This window comes from Biomphalaria glabrata, chromosome 5, assembly GCF_947242115.1.
Source record: "Biomphalaria glabrata chromosome 5, xgBioGlab47.1, whole genome shotgun sequence".
NCBI classification, from domain to species: Eukaryota; Metazoa; Mollusca; class Gastropoda; family Planorbidae; genus Biomphalaria; species Biomphalaria glabrata.
The window spans coordinates 35,791,846-35,811,342 of NC_074715.1; the positions used below are offsets into that span (position 1 = coordinate 35,791,846).

At 36.8% G+C, this 19,497-nt stretch overlaps 1 protein-coding gene across 1 annotated transcript in view; it reads left to right on the forward strand.

The window, feature by feature from the left end:
- LOC106065998 (pyroglutamylated RF-amide peptide receptor-like) overlaps nucleotides 1-19,497 on the forward strand; it is a 98,312-nt gene that overhangs the window by 36,132 nt on the left and 42,683 nt on the right. The window lies entirely within an intron of this gene.

A 19,497-nucleotide genomic window follows, 5' to 3' on the forward strand; every position in this document is an offset into this window, starting at 1 on the left:
AGATTAATTTATTATAGAACTATGAAAGAAAAGTAATGAAATTAAATGTGCCGATTTATGATTAGTTATTGTGTTTTAAGTGCTTAATAAATTGTTTACTCTTTAATTGCGTAGAGTGGTGTAAATACCTTTGACATTGTTGTTTATTTTGCTGGTGACCTCCAGCTGTCTCGTTCTGTGCTATCTTCTATGTCAGCTAAGGCAAGTTGGCGCCTAAACTGGTCTTTTAAGCGTTACGGTGTTACGTCGACCACTTTTTAGCTCACCAAAAAAGACTGCCTTTGGCATACGTTCGTCTGAGATTCGTCTCCCATACAGGATACTGCTCTGTCCAGCGTAACTGTCGGACTTAAAGAATTCCATCTATACAAAGGACGCGGATACACATTTGAGACCAAAATAAAATCTGCTGCCGAGGACAGACGCAGACGCTAAAAGAAAATCTTAATCGATCACCGCGAACAATGGTTTTGCTTGCCCTGTATGTGGCAAAATATGTAGGTCACAGCTGCAATCCTCATTAATTTTCGGACTCGAAGACAAGCCTTATTATTATTATTATTTTGCTGGTGAATTATTACCATGTGTTCATACTTCAGTGTCTACCTCTCCTGTACCAAAACAAAGGAAATGGTCATAACACAGCTTCTCTGCGCCTTACTTGCGAACTTCTTATAGTCCCACAGTCAGGCTGGGCAGGGCACGTATCCCGTATGGGGGACGAACATATTTTTCGGCGTAACAGAGGTGCCCCACGGAAACGTTTCTTTAGAAAACTAATGCAATGATTTAAGTCTATTAAGAAAAAATTTGCCATTTTACTTTGTCACAAAGTGCCTGTTTTACCTTATAACGTAGAGATTTGCGTCACTTGATGTTTCGTACTAAAGCCATAATGAATGTATACTAATTCCATAATTAAATGTCTGAACGTAACAATCTGAGAAGTAACACTGCAAAGACTTTCTTCCAAGTCAATAATAGTAGGCCTACAATAGTTTTACGTAAAAGATGCATTGTAAAACTATAAGACGGACGTGAGCTGTGGTTTTTCTAGACTATAGAAGGACTTAAGAGACTTTATATTTAATCGCCATGTGCAATTACATTTAGAACTAACAGAACACTAAAGCAACTCTTCAGATCAGTAGTCTTTATCTGATCGTTCATTTTCGTAATTACAACAATAGCCCAATAGTTTTACCCGAAAGAAGCAATGTAAAACGTTAAGACGTGAGCTGTGGTTTACTATAGGCCTAATGTTGGGGGGACTTTCTATTCTAATCGCCATGTACAATTACATTGAGAACTGACAGAACGAAAAAGCAACTCTTCGGATTGAGTCTTTACCCCATCGTTCATTTTCGTAATTACAACAATATTCCCAAAATGACTTCGGGTATATATCCTTCCTTCACAAATTATTCATCCGAGCGAGGCTCGGTCACCTGATATTAGATCTATTAAGTGAGCCGTACGTGATTATTGTCTTGGGTGGTCGGCTGAGTCTGTTAATCGGAGTGCGCCATAAGGGAAGAGCACCGTTCAATAGCTACCATAGCTCTAATTATTGCAAGACTTATCTCCCCTTAGCTTAGAACACTTTACATATAAGGAAAATAATTTATTATCACTAATTAATTAACAAATATTTTTTTTTATTGATTCCTGTGTTGTCTTGAACAATACTTCCGAGTCGGTTTCAACTTCATCAGAGAATAGAAGTGGGAGAAAGAACGTGTAAACGATTTTAACCAGACAGACAGACATACGGACGGAGTTAAAACAAGCTTGGTGATACCATTGTCCCTTTTATGAGCAACATGATTTTGTATTTGTTCTTAAAAGTAGGAATCTTGTCGTGTAGTAGAGTATCTGTAGTTTTAGGGTTAAATCTTGTCGTGTAGTAGAGTATCTGTAGTTTTAGGGTTAAATCTTGTCGTGTAGTAGAGTATCTGTAGTTTTAGGGTTAAATCTTGTCGTGTAGTAGAGTATCTGTAGTTTTAGGGTTAAATCTTGTCGTGTAGTAGAGTATCTGTAGTTTTAGGGTTAAATCTTGTCGTGTAGTAGAGTATCTGTAGTTTTAGGGTTAAATCTTGTCGTGTAGTAGAGTATCTGTAGTTTTAGGGTTAAATCTTGTCGTGTAGTAGAGTATCTGTAGTTTTAGGGTTAAATCTTGTCGTGTAGTAGAGTATCTGTAGTTTTAGGTTTAAAAAAAATAAAATATCTTACGAAATGCTTTAAATCATAATGGTTAAGAAAGTTATCTTTCATTTCTGTTTCATAAAAAAAATATATAATTATATAGATGTATTATAGCTACAGTTTATCAAAAAGTTGTATAGACACTTCTACACTATATTGTTACAATATAAATCTACAATATATCGATTTTTATAAATATACATTTTATAAATATATGGGATGTGCTGCTGAGAGGAATAGTTACCTTTCGAGGGATACTCAATTTCGTATTTAATGATTATATAATTGTGATTTGACTCGAGCTAAGCACTGAAATCTTCTCACAGAGAAAAGTCCACAAAAGAGATTGGACTGGAGCACCCTAGAGCATGAAATACGAGATGTACAAAAGCAGCTTTAACAATCGAATATTCTATTGGTACATTTTCAAACACACATTATATAGATTTGTTCTGAAGAGGTTTCTTGGTCTCCCCTTAAAACCCCCTCAGCCCTTATGTTTGTTCTCGAAAAAAAAAGTCAAGTCCCTTATCAGGTTGAGAAAAAAATCTCAACAAACTTACTTCGATTCTTCAACGCTCCATTCCACATTTGTCCTTGACATTGTGTTTGACATTGGCGCAAGAATACGTAAAAATTGACAAGCCTTTAATATAGCTCGAGGACAAGAGAGGAGAAGATTCTCTCCAATTGAAATTCTCGAGACAATCAGGGAACGCAGTTTTTTAATGGATTGATCTCAACCTTTTGTGTCATAGCCAGTACAGTTTTATTTCGATTATATTGTCAGACTCGGCGTTGTCCTATTACGTTGTTGGACCCTGTCTTATTGGCAAACAGTCTAAGTGACAAATAATAGATTAAGTGCAGCAAATAATATCCGCATAAGAAACAAAAATATTCGTTGTCTTAACATGACTTATTGTGGTCAAATCTTTTCACACCTAATAGTTGTTTTTTTTTATTGATTCAATTTTTTAAATAAATTCCACTTATCTTATTCTTGGTAAACCAGTAACACAGACAAAAAACGCAAAATAATTAGGTGTTATAATAAATATAAAAAAAAACTGCCATGGAATCCACATATTGATGAAACTATCAAAAAATCAAACAAAGCATTAGGGTTTATTAAAAGAAATTTCTACAAATCAAATAAGAACATAAAACTTAAATGTTATTTAACCTTGGTTAGGCCAATAATAGAATTGCATCCTTTGTTTGGGACCCCTCAACTCAAGAAAACATTAAGAAACTGGAACAGACACAAAATAGAGCAGTGAGATTCATAACAAACGAATATTCACATTTTATTAGATTAACGCCTTTATTAAAATCACAAAATTTAGAAACCCTTCAGGATAGAAGGCTCAAAAGTAAAGTAGCAATAATACATAAAACACTGAACCATAATCTTCAAATACAAAAACAAAATGTAATAAAATACTCAGAAAGACACAAAGATAAAGGCACATTCCTCGTTCCATATGCTAGGATAAATGTGCACAAATGCTCCTTCTTTCCTAGTGCTATTAGAGCATGGATTGGGTTGCCTGAGTCAGCCAGGAAAACCAATGACTTGGCAGAATTTAAGTCATTGGTTAATATGCATCACTAAATGTATGACGCGTAGGACGTAATCATCTTCTTTTTTGAAGTAACGTCATTAATATATAAGATAAGATAAGTTGACTATAGATTGTTTTTCAACGATACATGTCAAATCTATTGCAGAATCCCGATGAGGTTGGTCCTGAATGTCTTCGCTAGTTTTGGGGGTCAGTAGATAATATACATCTGTATTCTGTAAGGATAGATGTGCCATGGTCTTTGTCAAAGTGTTCAGACTCTAGTGAAGAGGTTCACGAGCGACTAAACAATGTCAAGGACGCTGCCATGTATGAACATCTCCAATAGGATAATGCAGCATTCCTTCTGGTCAGATTGTTGCTTTCTAAATCCACTTCGGAATCGTATGCAAGTTATACAACGCCTTATTATAGCCAAGTCAAAGTATCATTCTCTGTGTAAAAGTTTCAAACTATGTTTCAAAGTGTTATACTCTGTGTCAAAGTTTCATACTTTGTGTCAAAGTGTTATACTCTATGTCAATGTTTCATACTTTGTGTCAAAGTGTCATACTCTGTGTCAAAGTTTCATACTATATGTCAAAGTGTCATACTCTGTGTCAAAGTTTTATACTCTGTGTCAATGTGTCATATCTTGTGTCACGGATGAATGTCTGTATGTGTGTGTGTAATCTATTTTGGCAGGTATATGTCGGAACGTATGCTCGAATGACCGGAAGTGAGTTAGTTTTTTTTTTAGAAAAGGAGTATATAGTATAGGTATGAAGTATAATACAGTTTCAGTGTTTTGTAATTACAGCTGAACCCTGGGATACCTATGTAGGACATTATACTAAGGTAGTTTCTAGAAAGCTTTAAATCTAGTTGAAAGCTGCTTGGTCTCCATAGACTCTGACAGTACTTCAAAATGACGTAAACTTGTATCGTCAATGTTTAGGAAGGTACTTGATCTAGATCTATGTTTTGAAACGTTTTGAAATTCGTCACTTAAACGTCTTTCTGGATTTGTTTTTTTTTTTTCTAAATTTTTTCTACATTCTTGCTCAACACTACGCAATGCCATATTTACTCTGGTTTATGTCCCTTTCTTTGGTCACGCGACCTAACGCGGCAATCATCATCTATCATGGTCACTAATAGGTCAAGGGAGACCACCACATTTCTGACGCCATCTTTCAACATTCTATTAAAAAGCCCATTCGTCGCTTCTAGCTAACTTCTACGCCCGTTGACCCCCCCCCCCCACCCCCTCCCGTCTTGGTTAACTCAAGAAAACTAGAGCAAGCTCAGCTGGTCAACTATTACAGCCATCTATCATTTGATAAGAGAAACAAAGCCAGTTCCATTTGCTGAGTTTCCACCATAGAATATTGACTTCAGCTGGAAGAATGTTTTGTATGTAGACAATAGGAATGGAAACCTCTAGATAAGTGCTAAATCACTGCTAAATATAGATTTTTTTTTTGGGGGGGGGGGGGGGGAGTTCTCTAATAGACGAGATAGAAGGGAGAAAGGGAGAATGAATGAAAATTTTCCATGACGTCAAAGACAAAAACACCGCTTACGTCACTAGGCTTACAGCAGTAACTGAGCAGTAAATTAAAATATTTCTTTGCAAACATGAATAACTTTTAATGAATCAATAGACCTAATTAAACATTTGCGCACCATCTTATTGTAGGCTCTATTAGCTTAGTCAACACGGCTCTCCGCATTGAAAGTATAAACAGTTTATTTGGTAAACCACTAGATGTCATTTATAGTATTCTTTTCAAAGCAAATGACAAATAATTGAGAATTTAGATAGCTTAGAATAATTAACATAGACCTACTATACAGGTTAATTTTTTTTTTTGCTGGTGAAATATTACAATGTGTTCTATCTTCGAAGTCTACTGTCCCATACCAAACCAAGAAAATGGTCATAACACAGCTTCTCTACGCCTTACTTGCTCACAATCACCATGAGCTTAAAGGTGTTCGCCACAACAGAGGTGCTCGAAGGGAAACGATTCTTTACAATACTAACGCAATGTTTTTAAGTCTCTTAGGAAAAAATGCACTATTTTAGTTTGTTACAAAGTATATGTTTTACCAGATAAAGAAGAGATTTTGCATCACTTGATGTTTCGAACTAAAGCCATAATTAATATACTAATTGCAATAGTAAATGTCTGAACGTATCCATTTGAGACGTTACACTGCAAAGACTTTCTACCAAGCCAGTTATAGGCCAATAGCTAAACGCAAATGATTCAATGTGAGCTATGTTTTTCTAGACTACTGGGGGACTTTAGAGACATTTAACACGAATCGCCCTGTACATTGTCATTCAGAACTAAAAGGACACAAAAGTAACACTTCAGATTGGGAGTTCTTTACCCCATCGCTCATTTTCGTCATTACAAAGAGTTTCTAAAATACGTTCGTGTAAATATTTTTCCTGAAATTATTTCTCCGAACGAGGCTCGGTCACATGGTACTAGTATTAATGAGCGTCCTTGACTGAACTAATCATTACGATTATATGATTAAATCTACTATATTGACTCCCTTGTCTAAAACAGCCGATGGGAAATGTTCCAAAGGATTCTTGTATACAGTTCTAGATGGATGTCTCGCCTGCGACTGACAGTATTGCTAAAAGCCATTCAAAGTCCATCGACAAACGTGGTGCCAGAAGTATTTCGATTTTTTGACTGTTACTATTTATATAAGTTTACTCTACTGTACTGACTCTTATAAGATCATGAAAATCATTTTTTTAAAAATTAGCTGAACTAGTTTTATAAGCCATTGTATTTGTGCTTTTCTTTGCTCATAAACTAGTAAGACATCGAATGTAAATACCAATAAGTTGTCATAACAGTATATTATATGACATTAAATTTAGAGCAAGAAAAACTTCAATTTAGAATATTTCTGAAAACAAAATACAAGGCATTAGTCCCTTTTGGAAAACAACACATGAACTACACCCTGCTTCAAAAATGAAAAGTACATTGCTTTGTGAAGAGCTTTTAATAGAAATAATTTTGTTGTCTTTTGTTTCAATGTAATCTTTTTGTCCGGAGAATAATGACATGATGACAGAATCATTCAAATATAGAATCAAAGAAAAGTTGCGGGTCAAAATATAATCATAAAACAAAGAAAATAACCACAAATAGTGCTTTGGGTCTTTTAGTTTATACATAGTTTGCTGAAAAGAAGAAAGATAACTCCACGATATAAAACACAATTCAACCAAAAGTACAGAACGACTTTTCGAAAATAGTTAAAAATATTTTTGTTTTTCGGTTGGGGCCTAATTGAAATTTGTTTTTCAAAGCTTTATATATTGACTTTGGTTATGTCAGAGTTTACTGTCCTGTCCTGGTGTTGTGAAAGTTTGTTTAGTAGTAGGAGTTGCGATACTTTGTTCTTCACTATGATTGTGCACTCAGTAAATGTGATGATTACAGAATGCAGCATACACTTCCGCAAGGTGTCAGATTTTATTCACTTTCATGTTGTCTCTACTAGGGCGATGGTTGTCATGATCAATTTTGTATTTTTTACATATGCTTATAATAAATACTTTGGTCTGTGTAATAAATAATTGTGTGGAGTAAAGAGAAGAAACAAAGACAAACAAGATTACAAAGAGAGTTTGTGTTATCACACAAACTCAGAGGCGGCCCCCTTTAAATTCACCAAAGTGCGAGAAATATATTCAAGCCATATTCTTGTTTTGATCGTTTAAAGAAATGGCGTTATTTTTTACATGAAAGCAAACACTGCAACACGTCGTCTTTGATAAGACTCTTCTAACTCTTCTGGAATAAGTAGAGTAGCTTTAAGTGATCACCTAAGGTCAGCATGGAAACCTCCTGATACAGTGTCGGTGGCACCTAGTGCAGTAGCTCAGGGTGTCACCCCTCCTCATCCTAAACTTTCTTGAAATATGTTCCAATGAACACTATTGCTAGTTATTTTCTTTTTGTTGAATCAATACAGTGAGCTGATTACCTACTTTTATTGATTTTTACTCAAATGTAAAATCCCAATGTTTATTACATTTATTCAAATATTATTGCTAATTTTACAATAATATTTCATTAATTATAAACAGACTTAACATTATTTGAACAGGTTTCTTTTGTTATACTTTAAGACAGAAATGGTATAACGTTAAGCTGTATCATCCTATACTCTTAAGCGAGCAATTCTTGTATGTATGTATGTATATATATTTATATTTATATATATATATAAATTTTATTTCGAAAACGGCTCTAACGATTTTCTTTAAAAGTTCACGGTATGTGCATAATAGTGAGAAAAAAATTCTCAACTCATTGGCCACATCGGGAAAACTCAAGGTCGACCGTTATATCGGTTTGAAAATGGCTCATTATCGAAAAATTAATTTTGGCTAGAATGTTTTATGAATGAAATTTTCTATATGACGTCAATGGGAAAAAAAACTTGACACCGCTTACGTCACTAGGCTCACAGCAGTACACTAAGACATTTCTTCGCAAACAAGAAAAAGTTTTAATGATTCAATTGGCGTAATTAAACATTTGCGCACCATCTTAATTTACATTGATCCATTATGAAACTATGGAAGAAAAATAATGAAATATCTTTATGTATGATTAGTTATTGTGTTTTAAAGGCTTTATAAGTTGTTTACACTTTAATTGCTTACACCCGTAGGTAGCTTTTACTTTGTTATTATTTTGCTGGTGAATTATTGCAATGTGTTTAAGCTTCGAAGTCTGCCGTCCAATACCAAAACGTAGGAAATGGTCATAACACAGCTTATGCCTTACTTGCACAATCAGGGCCGGCCCTAACATTTGCGGGGCCCTATGTGAAAAAAATGAGGATTGCGCGTGGACCAGTAAGGGTATTGATAAGGATAATAAGTGAAAATAAAGATTTTGTATTAGAAAATAAATTCGTATTTGCATTACATTTTTATTAAATGAAAGCTGACGATGCCGTTTTTTTATATCACGCGTAGGACTGGCGTTTACCATATTGATTGACACCCCAAAATGACAATTTTGTCTTTTTAAGGACATTTTTATGTGTTTCAGGAGGAGATTTCCAGGAGCTCCTTGAAAACAAGGAGACCACGGGAACCCTATTATAAATTATAATGGTTTAATTTAATAATTTACACCTAGAATTAGCGCGGAGCTTTTGAACCTTCGGGGTCCACCACTGTGACAACATAGGCCTAGGGCAGGGGTCGGCAACCTTTGGAGTCGGAAGAGCCAAAAATTACAATTTACAAAATTTAAAAGTTTTAAAGAGCCACAAAGTTTTTTTCTTGCCAACTATAAATAGTATTCACAAAATCAATTTTTAAATGAAAGCAAGAAAATTTTTTATTCGTATATAAGTAATGTATTTCACAACAAATTATATAACATATATATGTATATATATGACAAACATTAGCAATTTGGATTATAATTTTTTTATTTTGGTGACAACTAAAGCATTTAATCATAGACTTACAACACTAACTTGCACTTCTATAACAAACAATTGAGCAAACAAATTCAATGGGAGCGATGGCTTTGCAAAGTTTTAGAAAGTTTGGATACATTTGTTTTATTTTCTAACATGACTTGCTCTGTTTTTAATTATATTCATGCAAGAGAACGCTTGCTCGCACGGATATGTCGAGTTCGATCAAAGATAGTCAGCACTCGAAAGTCCAACATTTTCACATCAATGTAGCAATCTGGAAGATTTTTCTATGCGCCAAATCAACTTGCGGATTTTTTTTTAAAGCTGTCCACTTTTGTTGCGTTACATACATTTCTGGACGTTCAACTATTCCAACTTGCTCCACAAATCTTTACTTTTTAAATCGAGCAATTGCATTTCTAGAGATCCGGTATCAATTCCAATTTGATCAATGTGGATTTCGTTACTATTTGTGTTGAGATGGTGTACTAGGAATGCTAGGATGGTTTCATTGGTTTTGAACTGCTCAAATCTGTCAAGAAATTCATCTTTGATTTTTTTTATAACTGTGCTGAAGTAATTCGTGTCAAAAGTTGCACTGATTTTATCACGATACTGCTTTAGACATTGAAAATGAAGTAACTTACCGCTCTGAATATCTTCTGCTAAAAGAATTTTTTTTCCATACAAATTCTACCAACAACATTGACTGGGTTTCCCCTTCCTTGCAGTTTTAGATTCAACTCATTTCACTTCTCTGTTATATCCACCATAAAGTAACATTTTTGCCACCATTTTTTATTCTCTAATTCAAGGGGATTAATGCCTCCATCATTTAGTAATGTATCTATTCCATTCAAGCACAAAGCAAAACGTTTCAACCTTTGGATTGCCATAACACTTTATTGTGAAGAAGGAGCTTGGAATACTTAGTCTCCATTTCGTTTAACAATTCTTTAAACTGACGATGGTAGAGTGCTTTTGACAAGATGCTGTTAACAATCTTGATTACCAAATTTATTACGTCAACTGTTTCGGTTGGAATCGTTTTGGGCACAAAGCACTACATGGCAACTACACAGAGAAACATACGAATTTCATGATTTACTTTGCTCCTAAGAATCGTGTGACAGGTGGGGAAATGTGATGTGTGTTTGGCGCGTTTTGTGTCTAGGGGATGATTATTTTTAAAGCTATCACACACCAACCTATCAGCATATGAATCGGGAGCAGACACGCAACGAGACGAAGCAATGAAAGATAGATACAAAAGTTAAAATAAAGAATATTTATTTACATAAATATACATATAAGGATAAAAAGGGGGAGGGTTTGCATCTATCTCTAGTATATTCTATGTTTAATCATCACTCTTGCACCTAATAAGAGAGTATGTCACTTTGTCTTCTGACTTAGCTGGTATTCCTGTTGATGTCGCAGCTGGCTGTGTCCTGGCTTGAGGTTCTGCAGCTGGAGGTGGCGCTCTAGCGGATAGAGGGACGCCGGTGATATAGTTCTTGTGGAGTCTCAATCCCCAAAATCTAATATCTGTAGTGAGCACAGTAGGGCGGGTGGCCGGCTACCGTGGGCACAAGGTTACTGCGGGCAGAGCTGATCTGCCGTGGGCAGCGTAGTTGACAGGATATGTCCAGTGAGTTGCAGAGGGTTGGCGTAGCTATGACGTCTCGCACAGACCTGAGTCCATAGGGACGTCGCACCTAATAAGATGACAGGTGGGCTGTCGAATAGGCGGGCAATGTGGATAGCGCCAAGTAGTAGAGTTGAGTAGTGTCGTGTAGACACTGAACAGCAACAGCAAATAGGCAGATCTCAGTAGGAAAGTGTAGTGCTGAATAGCACTAAGCACAAATGCAGGTAAATAGATCGTTGATCCAATAAATAAATAGGCAATTGATCCAATAGATAAATAGGCAATTGATCCAATAGATAAATAGGCAATTGATCCAATAGATAAATAGGCAGACACCTGAGGGAGGCTGCGGATAAATAAAGACAAGTTAGGACATGTCTCTTATGCATTTTATCGATGCCCTCGACTGAGGTGCATTCGTCAGATTGGTAAAATTGCTTTTGAGCACAAAAGGGGAGATGATGACAAATGGGATTTGGAATAATAGATGGCTGAAAGTAGCAATATAAAAATGTACATAAAAGGGAAAGTAATAATATAAAAATGTACATAAAAGGGGAGATAATAATCTCAAATAAACAACACAGGTGGATAGAGAAGGAAAAAGGGGGGGGGTGAATTGGGCGGAGGTCAGCGACCGAGACTGTTTGTTTACATATGACCGTGTGTCGAGAACAATGGAGCGCCATTGAATGGAGAGGGTGTCCGTTCAAGCGGCGCAACACTCGTTAGAGTGAAATGACTACAGGGGAGATAATTCCTTACACCAAAAAAAAAGGGGGGGTGTAATTCATATCTCTTCACTAGACGCAGTATCAGTGCGCTAGTAAAATTATCAAGGCGGCCAACCGAGATAAAGGAAATAAAATAAGATGTACAAATATATACATGGTTGCATCAACGATCAATTGAGCAACATAGCATTAATAGATTAATGCAATACTAAAATACATACATAGCACATGTTTATGTTTTCTACTTACGCCAGTGAGAAATACACAATGCACTAATTAAATATAAATGAAATAATAAACTACACATGATAATATCCAATGGAAATATACACAGAGTAATTAAGATGGAACTTGTGATTAAGTTCGGCTTACCACCAGGTATTCCTCTAGGAGGGAGAATAAATGATATAGTCCTGACTCGATAGCTCAGCTCGAATGAGAAATGAAAGAGAGTCTGGCCCGATTTAATTTACCTTATATATGCCTGGAAAATGTGGGCGGGAACAGGAAATGTCCTAGGCTAAGAAATATCTTACACGTGGGTGAATTAGACTTGAGTTGGGAGCCGCACATTTGGAAGGTCAATGGGTGTGTTTGTCCTCGTGGTCTCCTAGATCAAAGAGAGACATAGGAGAAAAAAGGGGGGGGGGAGTGACTTGCATTCCACACAAGGTGGTGTCCACTGCGGCTGTCAGACATCCTGCCGATAAGATCAAAGTCTGTGCGTATCTTTGCCCCGGTCAAGGGAAGATAGCTCGAAAGACGTGGCCTTGCTATCTCCAATGTGGTCAACTAAGTCTAGCCTGGAGCGGAAAAGGTGTGGCGGGTGAATAATTTAGGGGTAGGATGGGGAAATAATTAAAATAAAATAAATAAATAATGAATAATAATAATTAATGCTGTGATAATTTAGAGTGACTCTGACAGCGAGTTTTTGACTAGTCACAAATCGTTGTTGCTCGTTTACTTTTTCCTGTCATATTTCTGGCTCCATAAGTTGCCATTTAAACGACTTTATTTAAATCGCGCTTAATGTCTTCAAGGTATTTTTGGACGGTATGCACTATATCTTCCATTATAGTTTGTCCTGAGAGCGGTAGCAATCCTAGAAAATTTTTCTTTTGAGGCTATAACTGATGAAAGGGCCAACTTGTGCCGTGTCTTTATATCGCAAGACTCATCTATAGCAAGTGATAAGACAGAAGAAAGTTGAATATCTTCCACCTGCAAATACGTTACATTAGAAGACATTTGAGCTCTTCTATCGTGTACTGTTTGAGCGGATGTTTCAAGATTTCTGGTTTGTTTTTGAAATCACGAAACAGTTCTTCAGATGCACGTAGGAAGCAGTCTTTGACATAATCACCATCTGTAAATGGTTTGCCTTTTTGTGCAATTTCTAGTGGTACTGCAAAGCTTGCCAGATTAGTATTACTTATAGATTGCTTCTAACTTTGAGAAGATAATCGCTTTTAACTAGTTTTAACTCATTTACTTGAAACAACAAACTATACGTCACAGCCAAAGCACGTGGTCGAAAGCAAATTAAAAAACTACATAGGCGGAGAGCTTCCGACAGACTAACAACAGTGACAACGAGTGAAATGGGGAAAGAGTGTGGTGAAAAGCGAGTACAAGTGTCTGACAGATTGAATCAGTGCCTAATTCTTGTTAAACCCTATTTTTAAAAAATGTTTTGATGAAATAAAAAATATTTGCGTATGGAACTAAAGAGCCGCAATTAAACATCCAAAGAGCCGCATGTGGCTCGCGAGCCGCAGGTTGCCGACCCCGGGCCTAGGGCTGGCCCTGATGATATCCAGCTCGCGGTCAACGAATTTTCATCACGCTGCTGCCTTTTTTTTTTATTTGTTAACCTATAAACCTCGGTAAAACAGAAGTCATGTTCCAAAAGTCACCCAATAAAACCTACTCAGCCCAAAGATCACTGCCATAGACATCCCTTAAAGTGGTAGATAACTTCACATTATCTGGGAAGCATTGTATCAATTGACGCATTGTTTTAAAGAGAGTTTGATATGTGATTATGGATAGTCGTGCTTTTGGACGCATTCAAGCGAGAGTGTGGCGAAATAAATCGCTCGCCTGTCTACAAAAATCAGTTTCAACCAGTATTCTCTCAACCCATCTATGTGGATCTGAGACATGAGTACTTTATAAAAAGCAACTAAGACTTCTTGAACGACTTCACCAAAGACCACAATACAAACAGCGATATTCTTGCAAAATGGTATGAAATTCGAGTCCGAAGATAAGTGAGGAATGCAGTATTTCCCTTTGCTGTGCAGCCCCAACTGTGACCTACATATTTTGCCACATCCAGAGCAAGCATAACCATTGTCCGCAGGTGGCCGATTTAGATTTTCTTTTCGCCGTCTGCGTTTGTTCTCGGCTGCAGATTTTCTTTTTGTCTCAAATGTGTATCCCGCGGCCTTCGTGAGAGACATCCAGCTGTCTCGTTCGGAGGCCGCATGCAACCAGGTGCTCTCTTCTATGTTAGCCAAGGAAAGTTGACGACTAAGCTGGTCTTTGAAGAATTTCCGTGGAGCGCTTCTGTCACGTCGACCACCTTTTAGCTCACAAAAAAGACTGCCTTGGCATTCGTTCGTCTCCCATACGGGATACGTGCCCTACCCAGTGCAACTGTTGGACCATAAGAAGTCCCTCTATACTGTCCATACCGGCGTTGGCAAGGACATCGCTGTTTGTAGTGCGGTCCTGCCACCGTATGTCCATGATGGAGCGCAAGCATCTTTGGTGAAAGCACTCAAGAAGTCTTAGTTTTTTCTGTAAAGTGTCCATGTCTCAGAGCCATTATGAATATATTAATTGCAATATTAAATGTCAGAAAGTAACAATTTTAGAAGTTACACTGCAAAGACTTTCTTACAAGCCTATAATAGCTCAATAGTTCTACATGAAAGAAGCAATGTAAAACGTTAAGACGTGAGCTGTGGTTTTCTATAGGACTACTTTCTATTCTAATCGCCATGTACACTTACATTGAGAACTGAAAGAACTAAAAAGCAACTCTTCGGATTGATAGTCTTTACCCGATAGTTCATTTTCGTAATTACAACAATATTCCCAAAATAACTTCGGGTAAATATCCTTCCTTAACAAATTATTCATCCGAGCGAGGCTCGGTCACCTGATATTTTATACTTAAACTACCATCTTGATGTGTCTAGGCATATTTGGGCATATATCTAGAGATTTCATTATTATCTTTTACAATGTGTCTGCTTTTGCCAAGTTATAATTTTTCCAACATGGTTGTCAACCCCAAAATGGTGTCGACCGGTGCGGACCGCAACCCTCGCATCCCCCCTCCCAAGTGACGCCACTGCTCCAAGATATGTCTTGAGATTTTATTATTATTTTTTCCGATGTGTCTGCTTTTGCATAGATATAATTATACCCAATCATTTTACATTTTAATGATTTGTTCATTGTATACGTTTATAAATGATTATTACCTCAAAGCCCTGAACTCTTGAAGGACAGTAGGGGATGGCACTCATGACAACAGGGGATGGCACTCATGACAATAGGGGATGGCACTCATGACAGCAGGGGATGGCACTCATGACAGCAGGGGATGGCACTCATGACAGCGGGCAAGGGATTATTGTGGATATAGCACGAGGCGCATACTACACGACCATGCAACATATAGCTCGAATTATTAGCTACTAAAGGCATTAAAGAATCCTTCACCCAGATACACCCTGGTTAGATCAGTGGTTCTTAATTTTTTTTTAGTGTGTCAAAACTTGCCTAGGATCCCTAACTACATAAATGCATACCATATAAGTTACATATGTAAAACGACAAAATGTAGGGTGTCTCACGTATGGAGTTGAAAGAGCTAATAACATCAGTTTATACAAAAAAGTTTTTAAAAATAGTCGTTATTATCCCTAAGGAAATGTGTCTCACAATGTGTGCATTACACCAAACAAAACATTCTAACTGTAGAAAACCAAAATATACATTCACACCAGACTCCCTCATAATTTACATGCGAAAAGTTTATATCAGATTGTTTGATTTGATTGCCAGAGGAACAAGAGAGTTTTTGTGTCTGTTTGTCTTTGCCATACATTTCGAATCTCTTTTTGTAACAAGAATTATCTGTGGTGTCCTGGTTCAATAGTTGGTTTCATTTCCTCGTTTGTGACTATTTGAATAAGCAGCACCTGTTATAGTATGGGATCCTCTGTGGTTTGAGTCCTCGTGCAGTCCCAGTCTGGAATATCCAAGTAAAGATTGTCTTCAAATCTTGTGTTTACGTCGTCATACCATTGTTTCTAAAAAGACATATTAAACAGTAACGAGCGTCGAGCTGATTTGTATTCAAGTTATCCGATCGGATTAACTGGCTTTCAGCGAAGTTATTTTAATTGTATACACTTTTCATCTTTCTGCGGATCCCACATGGCGTCCCGCGGACCACAGATTGAGAAACACTGGGTTAGATACCCTATGCACATGCTAGCGTAGCCAGGTGGTAATGCTTTAATAATAATTGTTTGATTTGTTTTGACCGTTGTCAAATATAGTCGGATGTACGTTTTTGCAGCTAAAATACTTGTATAAATATTTAACTTTAACATACAACATTGTAGGTTATTCTCGTATTGTCAACCTTTTAGATTGCTTTTGAGAATCCCCGACTTGCAAAGAGTTTCTTTTTCTTCCAGCAAGGGACATGGGCGCTACAAAGTAAAACAAAAGTTTCCATTCAAACCTGTTGGCCTTGAGACAAGCTTCTTATAGTTTGTCCTACATTTTGACCCGTAACTTTTGTTACTACGGGAGATAACACATCTTGGAAATGTAACATTTATTAACGTCCTTCACTGTGAGATTCATTATGATGAACGGAGTCAATTTATCACTAATGGTCAGCAGAGTTTCCCTAACTGACCGGTGACCGGAGGGTTTCTTAAATCTATCACTGTTTGACTACCTCATGCGGAATAGTTTTCTGTTTCATCTTCCTAAATCTAAACACATTTTTGGCTCACTTACACACACACACACACACACTTACACACACACACACTTACACACGCACACACACACTTACACACACACACACACACACACACACACACACAAAATCGTGGTCAAGTTTCGACAAGATTGTATTGCTTAAAGATAAACAAAAAAAAATCTTGGCATAAACAAAACTAAAATCATTTTGATGTTGAAATCAATGCTAAGTCATTACTTTTCAAGGCTGATTTAGGCAACCTGTTCCGAAGGTATTAGGGAAGAAAGAGAACGCGTAAGAATTTGTCCTAACATATGAAATAAGAAGTGTATCTTGTCTTTGTGCCTTTCAAATTGTTTTATTAGTTTGTGTTTTTGAATTAGTAAATTATGGTTCAGTGTTTTGTGTATTATTGCCACTTTTCGTATTGGTATTATGTCTTGAAGTGTCTCTATGTTTAGTGATTTCACTGATAGTGATACTCTAATGAAGTAAGAATGATCATTAATTATACTTTATGGCTGTTCTAGTTGTGTCTTGGGTCGAGGATGTATTGGTCTGTGCTAGGATTGAAGTGTTGGGTCGAGGATGTATTGGTCTGTGCTAGGATTGAAGTGTTGGGTCGAGGATGTATTGGTCTGTGCTAGGATTGAAGTGTTGGGTCGAGGATGTATTGGTCTGTGCTAGGATTGAAGTGTTGGGTCGAGGATGTATTGGTCTGTGCTAGGATTGAAGTGTTGGGTCGAGGATGTATTGGTCTGTGCTAGGATGTATTGGTCTGTGCTAGGATGTATTGGTCTGTGCTAGGATTGAAGTGTTGGGTCGAGGATGTATTGGTCTGTGCTAGGATGTATTGGTCTGTGCTAGGATGTATTGGTCTGTGCTAGGATTGAAGTGTTGGGTCGAGGATGTATTGGTCTGTGCTAGGATTGAAGTGTTGGGTCGAGGATGTATTGGTCTGTGCTAGGATGTATTGGTCTGTGCTAGGATGTATTGGTCTGTGCTAGGATGTATTGGTCTGTGCTAGGATGTATTGGTCTGTGCTAGGATTGAAGTGTTGGGTCGAGGATGTATTGGTCTGTGCTAGGATGTATTGGTCTGTGCTAGGATGTATTGGTCTGTGCTAGGATTGAAGTGTTTTCATTTCTGAAGGAATGCCCAAAACGTAATATAAAAAAAGCAAAAAATGATTCAATAATGAAAAAAAAAAGGTCATTCTGAATTAGATATACCTTCATGTTGAGTTAGACGTGTTGAGCTAGAATAGCAGTCACATTGAGCTAGAATAGCAGTCACATTGAGTTGGACTTGCAGTCACTTTGAGCTAGACTAGCAGTCACGTTGAGTTAAACAAGCTGTCGTGTTGAATCAAACATTGCGGTCATGATCATTTGACATTGCAGTCATGGAAGTCAGATTAGCCACTAAGTGCGTGCCTCTATTATCAACGCTGTACATGTTCCACCCAAACAAAAACAATGTCTCACACAGGCTTAACTTCTTGATGCCCGAGACATTTTTGATGAACATGAATGGAACAGCAAGCACAACATGATTGTTTTAGTAAACATTGTCGAGAGAAAGCAACTCAACACCAACAAGTGTACTATTAGTCTATTGACCCGATGCCTAAAGTACGGCCCGCGGGCCAGAACCGGCCCGCGATGGGGTTCCATCCGGCCCACCGAAACGTCTCACAAAAAGTAGAAAATCCTCCCCCCCTTAAAAATAGTTGTAAATGTATCTTTACCTTCGTTAGGGCCCTCACTTTTTTAGCGGCCCCCGTAAGGGGAAAAAGCCGCTATTAGGTTTGTGCAAAATGTCCGTCTGTCCGTCTGTCACACTCAGATCTCGAAAACTAGAAGAGATATGAAAAATATTATTTCATCATTAAATCCGGCTTGAAAAGTTTAGGTGCAACGGCTACTTTTGGTTTTCTAAAAGCAAACCGTTTAATTTATAAAATTAATTATGCAAGCGATTTTTTCATAAAAATACACCAATTCAAAAACAATTACGTAAATGTAAGGGAGGCAATGTTACAATATGCTAACAAAGATGGACAATTTTTGTGTATTTTCAGTATCACTAAGTCAAATATATTTTTAAAATGTACAGGAAATGTTTACAACAAATACAAATAATAGTTAAAGACGTTTTTTCTGGTCAAGTAGCTGCTAAAATTAAAAGAAAACATTTCTGTTTGTTTATAAAGGCTAATAATGCACTTTGTATGTAAATATCACGCACATTTTTTTAAATGGACTTTTTATGCAGCGATTTTGATTCAGAAGCGTAACGTCGCAACATGATCAGGTGCTAAACCAATTCCTTAAACTTTTTTTAAAAATCAGATTTTATTTATTTTTTTGTTTAGTGCCCCCATCCGAATAAAAGAAGCTTATTTTTGTGCGTTTTGTCTGTTGATCGGTCTGTCCGTCACCATTAGATTTAAAAAACTAGAACTCTAAAAGCTATTGAAAATCTGATTTACCCTTAAATGTTCCTCCCATAACATCTCAATAGTTTTAAGTATCTAAAATTGATTGTTCCGGATTTTTTTGTGCAAAACTAATCAACGCCAACAAATGTTTGTTTGCTCTTCTAACTTATATTACATTCAATTTCCATGCTTAAACGTTGCAAAAACACATTATCAATAATATGTTGTTCCGTTTTTTATGTAAATAGCATATTAATGCTAAATCATAATCTCTATACTGACTTATATTTCATTAAGTGTAAAAATGTTCCGGCTATTGTTTTATAAAACATGAATTATGCCTAATGATTGTTTGAAATCGCATAAGGCTTTAAAAAAAA